A 17,058-nucleotide genomic window follows, 5' to 3' on the forward strand; every position below is an offset into this window, starting at 1 on the left:
GGGTCTTGGGAACCTCTGATTCATAGCTAGTTGATCAGAAGCACAGGTAGAAACCTGGGCTTGCTTACTGGTGTCTGAAGTGGGGGAGGGCAGTCTTGTAGGACTGAGCCCTCCGCCTGTGGAATCTGATGCTATCCCCAAGTAGATAGTGTCAGAACTGAGTTGAATTCTTGGACACCCTGCTGATGTTTGAGAATTACTTGTTGGTGGTGTGGAAAATGCCCCCTCCAACACATTGAAATTGGTCTCAGAACACCAAAAGACCATTTAATGGCTCAAGATAACTGCTGGAGCTCCAGCCATTACATCACTAATCCAGACAACAGGGAGGACAAAGGATAGAAGGAAAAGGTATTCCTTCCTTTGAAGGAGTCTTGAATACATTGGGTTTCTGTTGCTGAGGCAGAAGGAGATAATAGACACTGGGTTGGGCAATTGACAGTATTCCCATGTCAGGCGATAAATTTCACTTAACTGGAATGTAGACTACTTTCTCCAGAAGGACATGAGAGAAATTGTGTTAAATTCCTTGCAGCTTTCATTACTAATAAAAAATGAATTCCTAAAGAGATGTAATCTGCTGGCACGTTTATTGGGGCAACAGCTGTGACAAGACAGATGGAGGGCTCTTTAGCCCGGTTCTGTTTCTCATACACACCCTGACTTTAAAAGCCTTACCCCACCCCACCCCCAGGAGCAGAGTTTAGTCACTGGAGCTTGTAGGGTTGTGGCTGCACCAGCCCCACCCTCCTCTCACCTCTGCCCTTTTCAGATCCTCTTGGGTCCTGAGGGAACCCCTGAGAAACAGACTCTTGCTCAACCAGTGGGACTGGACTGGATGGTTAAGTAAGATTTCTGACAGATGCTCATTGCAACTGGCTCAAAATTGATCCTGACTGTTTTTCTTAGGAAAAATCCTTGGAGGCAAAGGCAAAGGGGAGGAGGAGAGGAGCACACTACAGGAAGAAGAGGGTGGAGCTGGTGGGGATACAGTTACTCTGGACTTTTCATCTTAACTCCTCAAACTCAACAGCCAGGAGGTTCATCCCCCATCACCCACAGGGTGAGAAAATTTGGGCCCTTCTCTGAGATCAAGAAACTGGGTGTGCAGAAGGTAAGGCTAGCTGTTTTGCAAACTAATCTGCTAAGATTTCTGAGGATTGGAAGAGTCGTTAGAATTGAGGAAAGTCTATTACAACACTTCTCATGCATCAATGTACACACTGATCACAGGGGATCTTGTTAAAATGCAGATTCTGGTTCAGGGGGTCTGGCTGGGTTGAGACCCAACATTTTGCATTTCCAACAAGTATGATATCCGAGTAAGCTGTAATTGCTGGAGCCTCCATTAGGGTCATGGCCACTGTTGTGGACTAGATGTCTGTGTCCCTCGCCTGCCCAAATTCACCTGTTGAAGTCTTAACCACAGGTGTGGCTGTATTTGGAGATGGAGCTGCTAAGGAAGTAATTAAGATGAAATGAATAACTGAATCACTTTGCTGTATACCTGAAACTAACACAACATTGTAAATCAGCTATACTCCAATATAAACTAAAAATTAAAGAAAAAAAAAGATGAGTCATAAGGGGGCCCTGATCCAATAGGATTAGTGTCCTTTTGAGAAGAGATATAAGAGTTCTCTCTCTCTCTTTCTCCCTCTTTTCCTCTCTCTCCCTCCCACCCCCTCTCCCTCCACTCAATCCCAGAGGAAAGGCCACGTGAGAACACGGCAAGAAGGCAGCCATCTACAAGCCAGGAAGAGCGTTCTCACCAGAAACCAACCATGCCAGCACCTTGATCTTGAACTCCCCGCCTCCAGAACTGTGAGGAAATGAATGTGTGTTGTTTCAGCCCCTCAGTCTGTGGTATGTTTTTATGGCAGTCCAAGTAGACGAATACGGCTACTGTGATGTCTGCTCCAGACATTCTGGCCCCATGACGTTTAGGAGTTCTGGAGAATCAGAGACTCCTGTGCTCTAGGACATGACAAGGGACAATCTCAAAGCCCAGGCAGGCTGACTGCTCCCTGTACTATATTTTACCCCACCCTGATGCTTCAATTCACAATTTCATTAGTCAGTGTATATCAACCTTAGCTGCACACTGGAATAATCTAAGAGCTTTAAAAAGCTACCCCTGCCTGGGTCCCACCCCCCAGGATGCTGATCTAATTGGTCTGGTGTATGGGCTGGGCATCAGGATTTTTTAAAACTCCCCAAGTGATTCATTCTACGGTTGAGAGGCACGGCTTCAAGTAAACAGTTTAGGGCCAAGAAAGGGGTTAATATAAGCCTTAACTCTGTTGAGGGAAAGAATATAGCTCTCTCTATGTGGGTGTGGGTGTGTGAAGGGATTGGCAACAGCAGGAAAGGGTTTGGGAACAAAAGCCTTCACTCCAGAGTTGCAAAGGGAACAGGAACTGGTCAGCCTAATTTCCTGCAAAAGTTCTGATCTGCTACAGAGGCCTGCCCCCTCTGTGATGAAAGGTTAAAGAACTTTCAGAACCAGGCTGTGGAATTTAGTTAGGTGAGAAGTAAGTCCCTGATGGGTAATTCCAAACCTTATTCATCCAGGAAGGCTCCCCAAATGTCAGTGTCAGCCTTCTGATCAATAAAAATCTCCTCTTCTGCTTTCTTGTGGCAGGAGCTCCAATTTCCCCTAGAAGCGCCGAGTTGCACTTACTATTTTAGTAGACAGGGCCTCACAAGGGATAAGGCTTCTATTCTACTTCTCCTTGGAGCTCTCTGAGTTCCCTCTCCTACCCTGAGTCACCAGAGTCAGATGGCCCTCAAAGAGCAATTTTGAACTGAGATACTAAAAGGAAAACAAAAGCAAATGATATGATCTCTTCTTCCTTCATTTATTTGTTTAATTTGTGTTTACATTTACCAATGTTGCACTGTATTGCTCCTACCAAGTCACACTGCACTTCATTGATTTCTGGAATGAAGTTAACTGCTCTGTAGCTGGGCTCATTTTTATCCATAACCTGAGGATAATTCCAACACCCACTGGTGATTCAATCCCCATCTACTTGTGGATTTAAATGATCCTACTTGACAACCTCAGATGCACAGTGCCTGGGTTTGTTGTGCTGGATGAAGCAGTACATCCAGGTAGTAGGCATGTCTAGGAGCTAGATTAAAGATTTAATAGATGCAAACGTCTCTAATTTAGAGGTGCTTTATCTTGTATGTGGTGGGAATAAAAAATTGCATATCCCATACGTGCTATAGAGAAAACACTGAACATATTGTACCCCTTTTAATTCTTACAGCAACCCTATGAGAATAGATATTATTATAATTTCATTTTATAGATGAGGGAACTGAGATTCTAGGACATTCAGTAGTTTCTTTGCCCAAGGTCTTGGCACTATTAGAACTGGGATTTATGGTCTGGCCATTACATTCCACTGCTCCTAGGAAAAGTCTGATTGTCCCCATTTTATGGGGGAAGGAATTAGGCTCTGAGTCTAGATAACCTGCAGGAGGTTTCCAAACAGGAAGTTTATAGCTTGCTCAGCTGCCATACATCTTTCCATTGCCTTTTTTTTCCCCCCAAGACAGTCATGAGCCTCATCACTGTTGGAAATGATCTCCATCTCCATCTCACCATTTATGGGATCTGATAGTGCTGATGGGTTGGTTTCTGGAATTTCTAGTCATTATTGGGCTTTAGGATAGAGACTTCTTTTCTTTTATCCCTTCAAAGATCTTTTCAGAAAGTGGTTAAGCGGGCCTGAAATTACATGTGAAATCAGATGACAAATTTTTTTAAAAGCTGTGTTTTTTCTCTCTTTCTCTCTTAGCAACAAAATATAAATGTGAGCACTTTGCCCTTTTCTGAGTTTACAGCACCCTCGCATCAACTTCTGGTGCCAGCTTCACCGTGATTGGTCTTAACACCTGGATGGCTAGAGTTCTACAGTATCTCATCACCATTTCTATTTAAGAACATAATGAAAATGCAGCTGTCTTAAAGTTACACAGCTTAGAATAGGATGGGATCCTTTACCAATATGGAGGCCTCTGTGACCCAGTTCATTGGAAGATCTTAGCTGGGTTTATGCAGTGACTGGGTGGGTTTTGCACTGGCCTCTCTGACAGGTCTTCTCTGGATCATTGTTCTTGTTATCTCTGTGACAAGGTTGGTGAGGGTTAGGCTTGTGGTTTGGATAAAGTAGTTCTGGATTAAGATCAAATCTTGGCCTCATCAGCAATATAATCTGTTCTACGAATGGAAGTAGTTGGTGGAGTCTGACCAAGAGTAGGTGAGGTTGGTACTTACTATTTAACAGACCCCCACTAAGGCCCCAGAGGCCTCAAAATACCTTTCCTTTGTATCACTTTGGCTCACATTGCCCATCTTATGTGGACTGAAATTAACCCAATTACCTATTTTTACACTAGATCTCAGAAGCTCAGCCACAGGATTTCAATTTTTCTCAAAATACAAAGATGCAGACATTATGCTGAGAGACCTTGAGGAAATGGTCAAGGTTTCTTCTATTAGTACATGTTAGGTCATTAAATTAGGCGTCATAACTTTAGACAGTGTTGTGATTTGAATTGTATCCCCCTCCCTGGAAATTATGTTGAAGTCGTAATCCCTGCTACCTGTGACTGTGACCTTATTTGCGAATAGGGTCATTGCCGATGTAATTAAGGTAAGATGAGGTCATACTGGAGTAGATGGGTCCTAATCTAATATGACTGGTGTCCTTACAAGAAGAGGAGAGGAGACACAGACACACAGGGAGAATACCAGGGGAGGACAGAGGCAGAGACTGCAGTGATGTGTCTATAAACCAAGAAATGCCCAGGGCTGCTGGAAACACCAGTAGCTGAGAGAAAGGCATGGAACAGATCTTCTAGAGCCTTCAGAGGGCACAAGGCCCTGTCAATACTTTGATTTCAGATTTCTGGCCTCCAGAACTGTGAAAGAATCAATTTCTGTTGTGTGAATCCACCAGGTTATAGTCATTTAAGGTCATCCTAGGAAATAAATACAGATAGGAAGGAGAGGCTGGCCTTGATGTAGGGGTAGTGAGTTTCCATGGAGCTAGAATGCAGGGTGCCATCTCCCTTGATGGCTGTAGATCAGAGGCAGGAGCTACCAGCAGCTCTGTGTAGGTAAAGGTGCAGGCCTGGGGTTCAGTCCTCCAGGGAGACACTCCTGCAAGCCAACCAGAGTTCTGCTAAGGCTCTGGGCGTCACCTTCAGGAGGAGCCTGAGATCCCTGAGCAGAGCCACACAGTTTACAAAGGAACAGGTGCTTGGACGGGTGCCTAAAGAAAGAGAAGATAGCCCAACTTTGTCTAATTTTTTTTTTTTTTTTTTTTTTTTGCGGTACTCGGGCCTCTCACTGTTGTGGCCTCTCCCGTTGCGGAGCACAGGCTCCGGACGTGCAGGCTCAGCGGCCATGGCTCACGGGCCCAGGCGCTCCGCGGCATGTGGGATCTTCCCGGACCGGGGCACGAACCCGTGTCCCCTGCATCGGCAGGCGGACTCTCAACCACTGCACTACCAGGGAAGCCCCCAACTTTGTCTACTGCACAATTCAGCCCAGGCCATTTCGCTAACAGGAGACAGAACAGGTCAACTCTTCTTTTTGCAAAATCTCAGAGTTAATTGACCCAGCGCCTGATTCCTGCCTATTTGATCTTGCACCACTCTCCTTAGGGTTAACTTACATTCTCCATTCAGATTTTTCCATCTCCAGCGTTGCCTATCTCTGTGTTTATGGCCTGCCAGGAAGATGGTCCAGGAAGCCAATTTAGGTGCCTTTTGTCTATTAATTCTACTAGATATCCAATAAATGTTGGTTAAGAGATTTTTACTTTTCATCCAGTAACAGATGTCCTTTGAAGTGAATGCTATAGTGCATTCTCTGGAATCCCCCTCAGGACTGAGGCAGTTATTCTTCTGGCTGCTGGGAATGTTGGCTGCTGAGAGCTCACAGGAGAATCCCTCTCCAGGGACTGCCTTTGCCTGAAGCAAACTGTCTTGCTCAAGTTATTTAATGAGTGGTCACTGCAGGCGTACAAAGACTCGCCACCCCTGCCTCAGGTCAGCACGTCTCTGAAGGGTCATCCCAGCTCCAGAGCTCCCCAGAGGACTGGCTGAGGCCTTCAATGCAGCTGCATCACTATTTGACTTCTGTCCAGGCCTGCTTCCCTCATCTTCATGCTGGTCTTGTTCCTGAGAGCACTCCCGCCTGAATACCCCAGCACACAAATGTCAGTGTTTTCTCCAGGGAACCTGATCTAAGATATGTCAACCTTTTATACATACATACATACATATATATATATATATATATATATATATATATATATATATATATATATATATATAAAATACATACAGAGAGAGAGAGGGAGAGAGAGAGAGAGAGAAGAGAAATACATTGACCACACTTACTGGTATCGATATGGAATCTGGAATGCGAATAGCCATAGGCAGGAAAATAGAATGCTACCATGTCTCTGCATTGTCTCTGTCCTCAGCCTAATGGCTGGATCTTTAAGGTTCTACTGCTCCCCACGGGCTTATGAGTTCTGAGCACAGTGCACCTGCTTAGTAAATATTCATAGAATAGGGTAATAGGTGAGTGTTCATGGAATTCAGCTTGGTCCTGGGATGAGCTAAATAGGTCTTTCAAAGAGTTTTTTTTTTTCTCTTTGTGATGAGAAGAGTCATCTTTGGAGGGTGTATTAGTTCCCTAGGGCTGTGTAACAGTAACACAAACTGAGTGGCTTAAACAATGGTAATTTATTGTCTTACAGTTCTGAAGGTCAGAAGTCTGAAATCAGAGTGTCAGCAGAGCCCTGATTCCTCTGGAGGCGTTGGGAAAGGATGTGTTCCATGCCTCTCCTTTAGGTTCTGGTGGTTTTGCTGGCAATCCTTGGCATTCCTTGACTGATAGGCACATAACCCTAATCTCTGCCTTCATGTTCCCTAACGTTCCCCCTATGTGTGTGTCAACATGTCCGAATTTCCCATTTATAAGGACACCAGATATTGAATTAGGAGCCTATCTTACCCCAGTACAACCTAACCTTAACTAATTATATCTTCAATGACCCTATTTCCAAATAAGGTCAAATTCTGAGGTACTGGGCATTAGGACTTCAGCATATGAATTTGGGGATTCAACCATTTTCTATGGGGGTTCTATTTCTGGTTCTGGGATCCCAGAATTTCCACCATGCCCTGTGTTAGAAATACTGGGGCTGCAGAAGGGCCAAGGGAAAGAAAGTGTGACCTGCAGCAGTGGGGTCTTAGTCAGAGGGGGCTGGGTTCTAGTTAGCAGAGGAGTGGAATGTTGAAAAGCTTCACCTTTGCCACTGAGGCCTGACTGGATTGGGAACAGATTTCATGCGTTTAGCTGGTGGATGCAAGCACATAAAAGAGGTCCCATCCTTTAACTGATGCAGATACTTCACCCTCAAGGAAAGGAGTATAACTCCTCACTCCTTAAGTGTGAGCTGCACGTAGTGATTTCCTTCTAACTTGTACTGTGTGGAAAAAGGAGAAAGAGGAACCTTTCAGTAGAGAAACGTGACAAACACCACCTCAGTCAGGTGATCCAGGTTAGCATCAACAGTGCTAAGCGATGTTGACCGTACATACCAGGACATGACGTGATGAAAATGGAACTTCACCTCTGTGATCTTTCTCCCCCAAACACATAGCCCCAGTCTAATAATGAGAAAGCCATCAGACGTACCCCAACTGAGGGACAAGCTACAGAACACCTGACCGGTACTCCTCAAAACTCAAGATAATACAAAATATGAAAAGCCTGGGTAACTCACAGCCAAAAGAAGCTGAAGGTGAAAGATGATTAAGTGTAATGTGGTGTCCTGGACGGGATCCTGGAACAGAAAAAAACATTAGGTTAAAAACTAGAGAAATATGAGTAAATTATGGACTTTATTTATTATTAACGTATCAATATTGGTTCATTAATTACAACAAATGTACCATACTAATGTAAGAGGTTCATAATAGGGGAAACTGGGTGAGGGGTATAGGCAAACTCTATTTTCACAATTTGTCTGTAAAACTTCTAAATAAAACATCTTAATCTCCTAAAATAAAAACGTTTTAGAAACCGAATTTATAAAGTACCACCCTAAACTTCCAGTCAGAAGATAAATAAGTACAAGGAATATAGTGTACAACATAATGACTGTAGTTAATGCCGTTATCCATTCCGAATGAAAGTTAAGAGAGTAAATCCTGAGTTCTCATCACAAGGAAAAAATTTGTTTTTCTTTTTTCCTTTTTATTGTATCTGTATGAGATGATGGATGCTAGCTAAATGTATTGTGGTAATCATTTCACAATATATGTAAGTCAAACCATTATGCTTTACACCTTAAACTTATACAGTGATGTATGTTAATTAGCTGTCAATAAAACTGGAGGGAAAAGTACCATCCTTTGATTACGCTCTCTGAGCACTGACAGGTCAATCCTGTGTTGAAAGAATTTACCTTTGCTTTCACTGGGCTTTCTTTTGTCTCTTTTGAGTATATCCTTAATCATATACTAAAGGATAATTGTTGAAAAGGCACCCATGTCTCTGTCACTAGTCTATGTCTCTGAGTTAGTGCTGCCTACATGTTCGAGATTCTCTCATGAGACACGTCTTTGTACGTCTATTCTAATCCAGTCATCCTCAACCTTCCCTTTTCCAAATATTTCTGTAGAATAATTATCCACCTTGGCTACATACGGAGTCACCTGGGAAGGTTTTGCAAATCCTGTTGCCCAGGCCCCAGCCTGCTCCCCAGGTGACCCAATAGGCAGCCCGGCTCGAGAAACACCCCCAGGTGCTACTCTCCCTTGGATGCCATCTGTGTTATAGGTAGCTTACTGTCCCACGAACTACAATTCCACCTATTCCTACTTTAAAAACTTGGGAAGTTTGCATTTCTAAAACTTTAATAAAGGTTTTCTTTTCTCCTTTTTTCTTAGCAAACAGTTTTGCCTCACAGCTACTCAAGAACAGAAGGTAGGTAAAAGGTTGTTTATTCTCAGGAGAAATATTTAAAAGCAAGCAGGGACACTGACCGATCAGACCATTGGTGGAGCTAAATAATCAGTCGGGGGCTCATTGGCCGAATATTAGCCCTGTTTATTCCACCCTCATCTCTATTTAACCAGAGAACTAAAAGGAGAAGCTATGGAGGGAAAAGAAAGAAATATGATTCTTAGTGCTCTTGGCTTGCTTAGAGTAATGGCAGCACTGAAGCCCCCAAGACACAAAACCAGAGGTTCTAGCAGCTGTTCTGCCCCCTCAACAGAGGGGAACAACAGGTGTGACCCCAGAACTTTGAGAAGAAAGCAAGATGGGAGCTACTCCGCCTTGAATTAATTTGCTCCAGGTTTTATCCCCTTAGATTATGATTTGTACCCGTCTGATGCTTTCATGAAGTTGTTGCCACTGGGAAACATGTCCAAGGCTCACCTTTACTCTGTAACAGAATCAGTGCTGAATCCAGAGAAGATTCAATCTGTTCCCTTCTCCGGTATGACATGAGAATAAAGGGGTCCAGAGTCCAGGTCTTTTATTTTTTTAACCTGGACCCTGGAAGCCAAAGGACAATCCTGCCCAGGTTTATCTTCCTCCATTACTGGTCAATTGCTTTGACCTCTTGACCTTGCATCTGGCTAAGAATCCATGGGCAGCTCTAGGTTTGCCCCATCCAGCAAATGTTGATCTAACCTTTTGGGTCTCCTGACACTATTACGAAATCTATTCCATCAGAAACTAAGTTTTTAAGAGAGGGAGAACTTTGCTTTTGTTTATTGTTTGTTGTTCAAAGAGTATTTATAGAAAATTGCAATATTACCCTTCCACGAGAATCAATCCACGTGTTGCCACTTTTACAAGCTAGGAGTGGAGAAAAGGTATTCTTCGTTTTAGAACGAAGGTTCTAATACCCTATTCCTGTTTTTCAGTTTCCTGCTACATGCTTAAGAAGATCTTTCACTGTCCATTAATTTTGCTATAAAATATTTACAATAAATAAAACAAATAAATATTAATTTTGTCTGCATAATATCTTTCATGATTTCAAATGATTTTTTAAAATGAATCACATACATGCACAGGATTGTTTTGCTTACTTCCTATTTCCAGTCTCTAAAAACTGTTTTGATAAACTAAAAACATGTTTCCAACACTAAATATCTTTAAAACTTTAAAGGCCAAAACAAAATATGATAACAATAAAAAAAGGCAATGTTTAGTCCAAATAGACACACACTACTGTTAAAAATTAAAGTGGTTTTCGTTGGGATCTGCATCAGGGGTTTAACTGCATTTTCCAATATTTTTGCAGTCTGAATGTATCTGCTGACTAAAGTTAATTCTGTTAAATGGTATTTTCCCAAAGTTTTCCTTTTGTAGTTTCTAATTTGGTTTAATTTGGAGAACGAACATTCGCCGTAGATAGAATGACAATGAAACATCATATTATAGTAAAACTTGTATATATGCCACTTTATTTTAAAATAAATGTTTCAGCCAATTCCCAGATACTTGTAATCTTTTTACTATTACTTGTTAATGAGTTTATGGAAAGCAGTAATACTTTTGTAAATGATTCATTATTCACTTGAAAATTTTTCTGCCTTCTGAGTGTTTATCATAATGAGTCATTTAAATAAGTATTTTATTGAAAACAAATTAACTGAAGAATAGTTTTGCTTATTTTGAGCTGCATGTTGCAAAATTGTTATGATACTGACTTGATGAAAATTTGTTTTCTAATTATGTTTTAAATTAGGAAAGTAATATCTGCTCATGTTTCTTAGGAGGTATAAACAGCTCCCCAATCACTCTCTTTTGTTAAAGTTTAAAACAAATTTTTTAAAATATAACCCATATAGAAAAATTTACAAACCACAGGTGTACAACTCAGTGATTTATAACAAAGCAAACACCCCAATGAATAACCACGAAGGTCAAGGTAAAAAACATTACAAGCACCTCAGAAGTGCCCCTTTCCCTCCTCAAACACAACCATATCTTGATTTCTAACACTAGAGATTATTTTTTCTGTGTTGTACTTTATATAAATGGAAGCCCACTACATGAATTCCTTTCTGATATCTTCATTCAACATAATGTTTATGAGATGCATTTTTATGATTGTATGCAGCTAATGACGTCCACCATCACTGCTTTCATTTCCTTGTGTGACCATACACGAGTAAGCTCTCCTACTACCGATACATAGTAGCTAATGACGTCCACCATCACTGCTTTCATTTCCTTGTGTGACCATACACGAGTAAGCTCTCCTACTACCGATACATAGTTTGGTTGCTTCTAGTTTGGGGCTTGGGATGGTTAATTTTATGTCATTTGACTGGGCCATGGGATGCCCAGATACTTGGTTAAACACTTTGGATATTTCTGCAAGGGTGTTTTTGGAGGAGATTAACATTTAAATCTGTAGACTGAGTAAAGCAGATTGCCCTCCTAATGTGTGTGGGCCCTATCCAAACATTTGAAGGCCTAAACAGAACAAAAAGGCTGACCCTCCCCTGAGTAAGGGAGAATTCCTCCTGCCCGACTGCCTTCAAACTGGGACATCAGTTTTTTCCTGCCTTCAGACTCAAACTGAAATGTCAGCTCTTCCTGGGTCTCAAGCTTGTTGGCCTTTGGACTGGAATTATACCGACTCTCCTGGGTCTCCAGCCTGCTAACTCACCCTGCAGACCTTGGGACTTGCCAATTTCCCAACTGCATGAGCCAATTCTTCATAGTAAAATCTCTTTTTATCTATCTATCTATCTATGGCCTATTGATCTCTCTCTATATATGTGTATATATATATATATATATATATATATATATATATCTGACACATATATATATATATGGCCTATTGATCTCTATATATATATCTGACATATATATATATATATATATATATATATATGGCCTATTGATCTGTCTCTCTCTCTCTCTCTATATATATATATGGCCTATTGATCTCTATATATATATCTGACATATATATATATATATATATATATGGCCTATTGATCTCTCTCTCTCTCTCTCTCTCTCTATATATATATATATGGCCTATTGATCTCTCTCTTATATATATCTGACATATATATATATATATATGGCCTATTGGTCCTCTGATGAACCCTGACTAACACAGGGCTCTTATTAATAATATCACTGAACATTTTTGAACATGTCTTTTGGTATAGACGTGCATGTGTTTCTCTTAGCTACATATCTGGAAGGGGAATTGCTAAGTTGAAAGGTAAGCATATGTTCACCTTTAGCAGATACTGGACAACAGTTTTCCAGAGTAATTATGCTTGCTTTCTACCATCTCCACCCTATCCACCAGCAGGGCATGAGTGTTCCCCTTGTTCCACACCCAAGACTGATAATTCTTCTTTTACTGACAATTCTTCTCTTATATTACTGACAATTACTGACAATTCTTCTTCTTTACTGACAATTCTTCTCTTATATTATCTTATATATATTATATATATTATCTTTATTATATATATATAATATATAATATATATCTCATATATATTATTACCAAAGACAACTTTGGTGTTGGTCTTGCCAGTCTTCCAAATTTTAGCAATTCTGCTGGATGTGTACAGGTATTGCATTTTGATTTTAATTTGCTTTTCTTTGATGACTAATGCAGTTGAGCACCTTTTCATGTATTTATTGGACATTTAACTATTTCCTCTTGTGAAGTGTCTGTTCAAATCTCTCGTCTATTTTTCTAGTTGGTTGTCTTTTCCTTGATATGTATGATAAAGTTTTTACACTGACTTTAGTGTAAAAAGATGATGTCCCCAAGATGACTGCTATAATATTTCCAGTCCCACAGGTTCTTCTAGAGCTTTGCCACTCTCCCATCAAGAGGTGGAATCTATCTCCACTTCTCTGGAACCTCAGGGGGCTTCTGTTGACTGCCTTGCCTAATAGAGTCCAGGGGAAGCAATGCTCTGTAGCAGCTGGTACATTTTTAAAGGATGCAATAGCCTCTCAGATTTTAGTCTAAGTCATAAAGGCAACATAGCTTCTGCCTGGTTCTTTTTTGGAACACATGTTTTTGGAACCCTGAACAATTATGAAAGGAGTCTGGCTACCCTGAAGCTGCCATCCTGGAGAACCCACCTGGGCAGGCTACATGGACATAGAGATGCCAAAGAATCCCTAGTCCTCATCTGTCCAGCCCTCTAGTCTTTACAGCTCAGGGACCAGACATGTGAGTGAGGGAGCCTCCAGGATGACCCCAGGCCCAGCCATCATCTGACTGCAACCTCACAAAATGCCTTGAGCCAAACCACCTAGCTGAGCCACTCCCAAATTCCTCACCCCCAGAAATTATGAGCGATAATGACTGTTGTTGTTTTAAGCCATAAATTCTGGGATGATCTGTTATGCAGCAATAAGAACCAGAATAATAACTTACTGTAAAACCAGTGAGGGTGATTAGACCCATAGAAAAAATGAAGAGAGTTGACTTGTCTCACTCAAAGAAAAATATTCCAAACATTAAAATCAAATCAATGTTCTATTCTTATTCTGTACAGCTACTTGAAATGATGTATATTTTAGTTTGCCTCATATCTGAGAAAAGGTTTTCTGTACAGATTTCTTAATTTTTTTCAGACTTTTTATCTGGCATTCCTTTTTCTTGTTAACAGAAAAGATGATTGCTTTATATTTCGTATTGAAATCTACTTTCTTCTTGAAGACATTCTTCACAGAGTCCTCTGACTTTTTGGGGCTCACTCCTTCCTAGATTTGCTGCACAATCGTCAAACTGGGATTTCATTTCAGTATTCTCTGGATTAGTGCCTTATGCTTTTGAATCTCATGCTATCCTTTCTCTTGGGTTCCTTGTATGTTCTGTTAGAACACATGCTTAAGTAATTTGTTAAAGATGCATGAAACATACAGTTTCTTTGTCATTGTGTATCTGTAATCTTCTCAGTTTTGCCTTTACACTTGATTGTCTGGACTCCAAATCTCTCTCGGTGTTTTAGACGTTACGGCATTGTCCTCTAGCTTTCAGGGTTGCTGGAGGTTTGCTGTCCATCTTATACTTGTTCTTTGGCGGTAATCTACTTTTCTTCCTGGAAAGCTTCGGGATTGTCTCTTTAGCCCTCGTGTTCTACAGTTTCTTCAGATGTGCCTACATACAACTGAGGGTCATTTTATTCAAAATCTTGGTATTTGTTGGATTTTTTCAGTTTTTCAGACCTGAGTCTTTTTTCAGATCAAGGTGCTTATGTATTTGATTACATCCTTCCTTCCATTGTTTTTAGAACTGCTTTTAGAAAAACACTGAGCCTTTTTAAAAATCTATTTTTACTGACAATTCTTCTCTTATATTATCCATGTCTTTTTCTTTTTTATCTAGCTTTCTGGGAGATGTCTTCACTTTAAAAATCATGTCCGTAATTGGGGCTTCAACTATTTCCATTCCACTGTCTAGATCTTTCACTGAATTCTTAAAAATTCTGATAATCATTTCAAATTTCCAATAATCCTTTCTTGTTCTCTGATTCACTTTGCCCCCTTAGCAGCCAGTACTTTTTTAAAGGATGCAGTAACCTCTTGAATCTCTGTGAAGATAATTAGATATTTTATAAGATATCTCCCATTATTTTTCCTCTGTTTCCTCAGAAGCCAGTCTGTGTTCACCTCAGTCTTTATCTTGCATCTTGTTGATTTTCCTCAAATGTCTGGTGATCCTTTGTTGACTATTCATATGTACTAAGAACTATATTGATAAATATAGGTTGACTGAGTGGATTTCACTAATAGGTGTGTTTACTCAGAAGGCCATTTTCTGAATGGGAAGGCTGAGTATAGCCCTGTGTAAGTGGGTGGCTTTGCCAGCCAAGCCTTCATTTAGCCAGCAAGTTCAGGACCATCACGACTGCCCAAGGCAGAAGAGCTTTACCCAGGGGTAGAATTCCACTTCAGAGTGGAGATGGATTTATGTCCATTGTGGAGGCTCTAAAGCTGAGGCTAGACAATACTTCTTTCTGCCTCCACCCAAGCTCCCATTCCCTTCAGGAAGATCTTACTCTCTTCACAAAGCAGTCATTGGTGCTCCAGCTAAGGATAAAGAGCTGCTCTGTATGTGGAGTGGGAAGGGAGGGCCTGAGTGGCCCAGCTGTTCTGTGGTTTGTCTGTTCTGTGGTCAACTCCCCTGATCACTGCCCCAGGCCCTTGTTTGTTCTCTTTGCCCACGGGCCCCAAGCTTGGAGCCCCTCTAGGTGAGGATCCTGGCTGAAGACTTCACACTCGCATGTTTTGGCTTGTGCATTACTCTGCTTTGCTACATCAGTATGGTCCCATCTGCTCTCTGACTCCCAGAAATTTATCTAAGTCATTAAAGTTTCTGCTGTGGACATTCTATTTGTTTTCAGGATTCTAACAGACTTAGTCTTTATATATCATTATTGACATTTCAATAGGATCTTGGGAGAAGGGGTAGGCAAATGCACATGCTCTGTCTTTTTGAACTGGACCTAAAACATTTTATTCAGTCATTAAAGCATTTCTACATTTCCCTAAAACAGAAAGAGAGGGTATAATTAATTGTATTAAATTTTCTAATGGAAAAACAGCAGGTCTAAAATGTCAGAAGAATTATCTTGTCCATTATCACCTTCCTAACAATTAGAGTAGCATAGCTGTTAAAAGCCTGGTCTTTGAGTCAGACAACTTAGGGCAGACTCTATGTTACTCCACTTACTAGCTAGGTGAAAATGTGCAATTACTTAAAGTCTCTGGGCCTCAGTTTTCCCGTCTGTAAAAAATGGGCGTAATGATGCTCTTTTTGTGGGTTTTGTGATGATTCAAGTATTCAGCATAATGCCTGGAGTGTGGTAATCTATTAGTGGTAGCCAGTAGCAGCAGCTGCAGTAATATCACCATCACCCCAGTCAGGAGACATTTTCCCTGTTATTCTGTCTTCTCCTAGGAATTGTTGTTCTAATTAACCAGAGTTATGAGACCTTTCTGGGTTTGAGTTTTGGTTGGTTGACCTTCAATCCCTGCCTCTGGTTTAATCTCCAGATTGCAGGGAGCATGGCGACGATAAGAGAGCACAAATTAAATACTGACGATGGAGCAGCACGAACATAATCAGAGCACACAATGGTTTTATAGCAAAGATTTTCCAGCATTTATCTCATTTATTCTTTCAAAACATTTTGATGTATGTAGTTTAGGTATTTATTGGATTTATCCAATATACTTTTTTTTTTTCTTCTTTGGAGCAAGTTAACTTTCTGGGTGTCTGTTGTGGAAAACAGTAATAGTTTTCCCAAGTAACAGAGGATTTTCAAAAGACCCATTGGTATCAATTGTATTCCTCCTGATACCCGGGCCTTTGTTCTAAATGATAGAAATACTTAGTTTTAAGAATTAAGACAGGAATGCCTTCGTAAACCTAGAATAAAAAGCACTGCCCTACTCTAAGAGTTTAAACTCTTTGAACTCTTTTTTTTTACATGAATCAATCCTACACAGAGCTCCAATATATAAAATAGAGGGAAGCAGAGCTTCCCTTGTTGAGGAAGGGGTGTGGACCAGAACTCTGCCCACTAGGCGGCCCCTCTGCCTTCAGCTACTGCCAACATGGTGGCTACAGTGTGGCTGAGCGGTGGCTTCTTGGGCTCTAAGAAACAGAGTTTGAAAACCATTGATCTGACTTATTCCAAGGACAAGTTTTCCTGTTTCTATGAAAAAGCTACCATTTTTGAGTGCCTTTTTGTTGTGCCCAGCCAATGTCCACAATAGTTTTAATCCTCCCAATTAACCACTCCTGGGAGGCATTTACTATCCCATTATTATAGTAAAGAAATCAAAGTCCAAAGAGGTGAGTAACTTACACAACATCCCACAGTTAACAAACAGAGGATTTGGCTTTTTACTCATGATTGGTTCCAAATTCTTTCTCCTGCCTCAAAATGAATAAGGAAATCTCTAAATTCCTTTCTAGCAATAAAATT

General features: G+C 40.8%; 2 long non-coding RNA genes across 2 annotated transcripts in view; one reads left to right on the forward strand and one right to left on the reverse strand.

The window, feature by feature from the left end:
• Positions 1 to 17,058, reverse strand: part of LOC141279633 (uncharacterized) — a 93,347-nt gene that overhangs the window by 50,543 nt on the left and 25,746 nt on the right. The window contains exon 2 of the long non-coding RNA XR_012334214.1: positions 7,824 to 7,883. This is a non-coding gene — a long non-coding RNA (uncharacterized lncRNA). The remainder of the gene's footprint in view (positions 1 to 7,823; positions 7,884 to 17,058) is intronic.
• On the forward strand, positions 920 to 10,072 carry LOC141279632 (uncharacterized). The gene is made up of 4 exons (XR_012334213.1): positions 920 to 1,114; positions 1,708 to 1,824; positions 8,992 to 9,028; positions 9,979 to 10,072. It is a non-coding gene; the product is annotated as an uncharacterized lncRNA (long non-coding RNA).

The sequence above is a fragment of the Tursiops truncatus genome, chromosome 10 (genome assembly GCF_011762595.2).
Source record: "Tursiops truncatus isolate mTurTru1 chromosome 10, mTurTru1.mat.Y, whole genome shotgun sequence".
NCBI lineage: Eukaryota > Metazoa > Chordata > Mammalia > Artiodactyla > Delphinidae > Tursiops > Tursiops truncatus.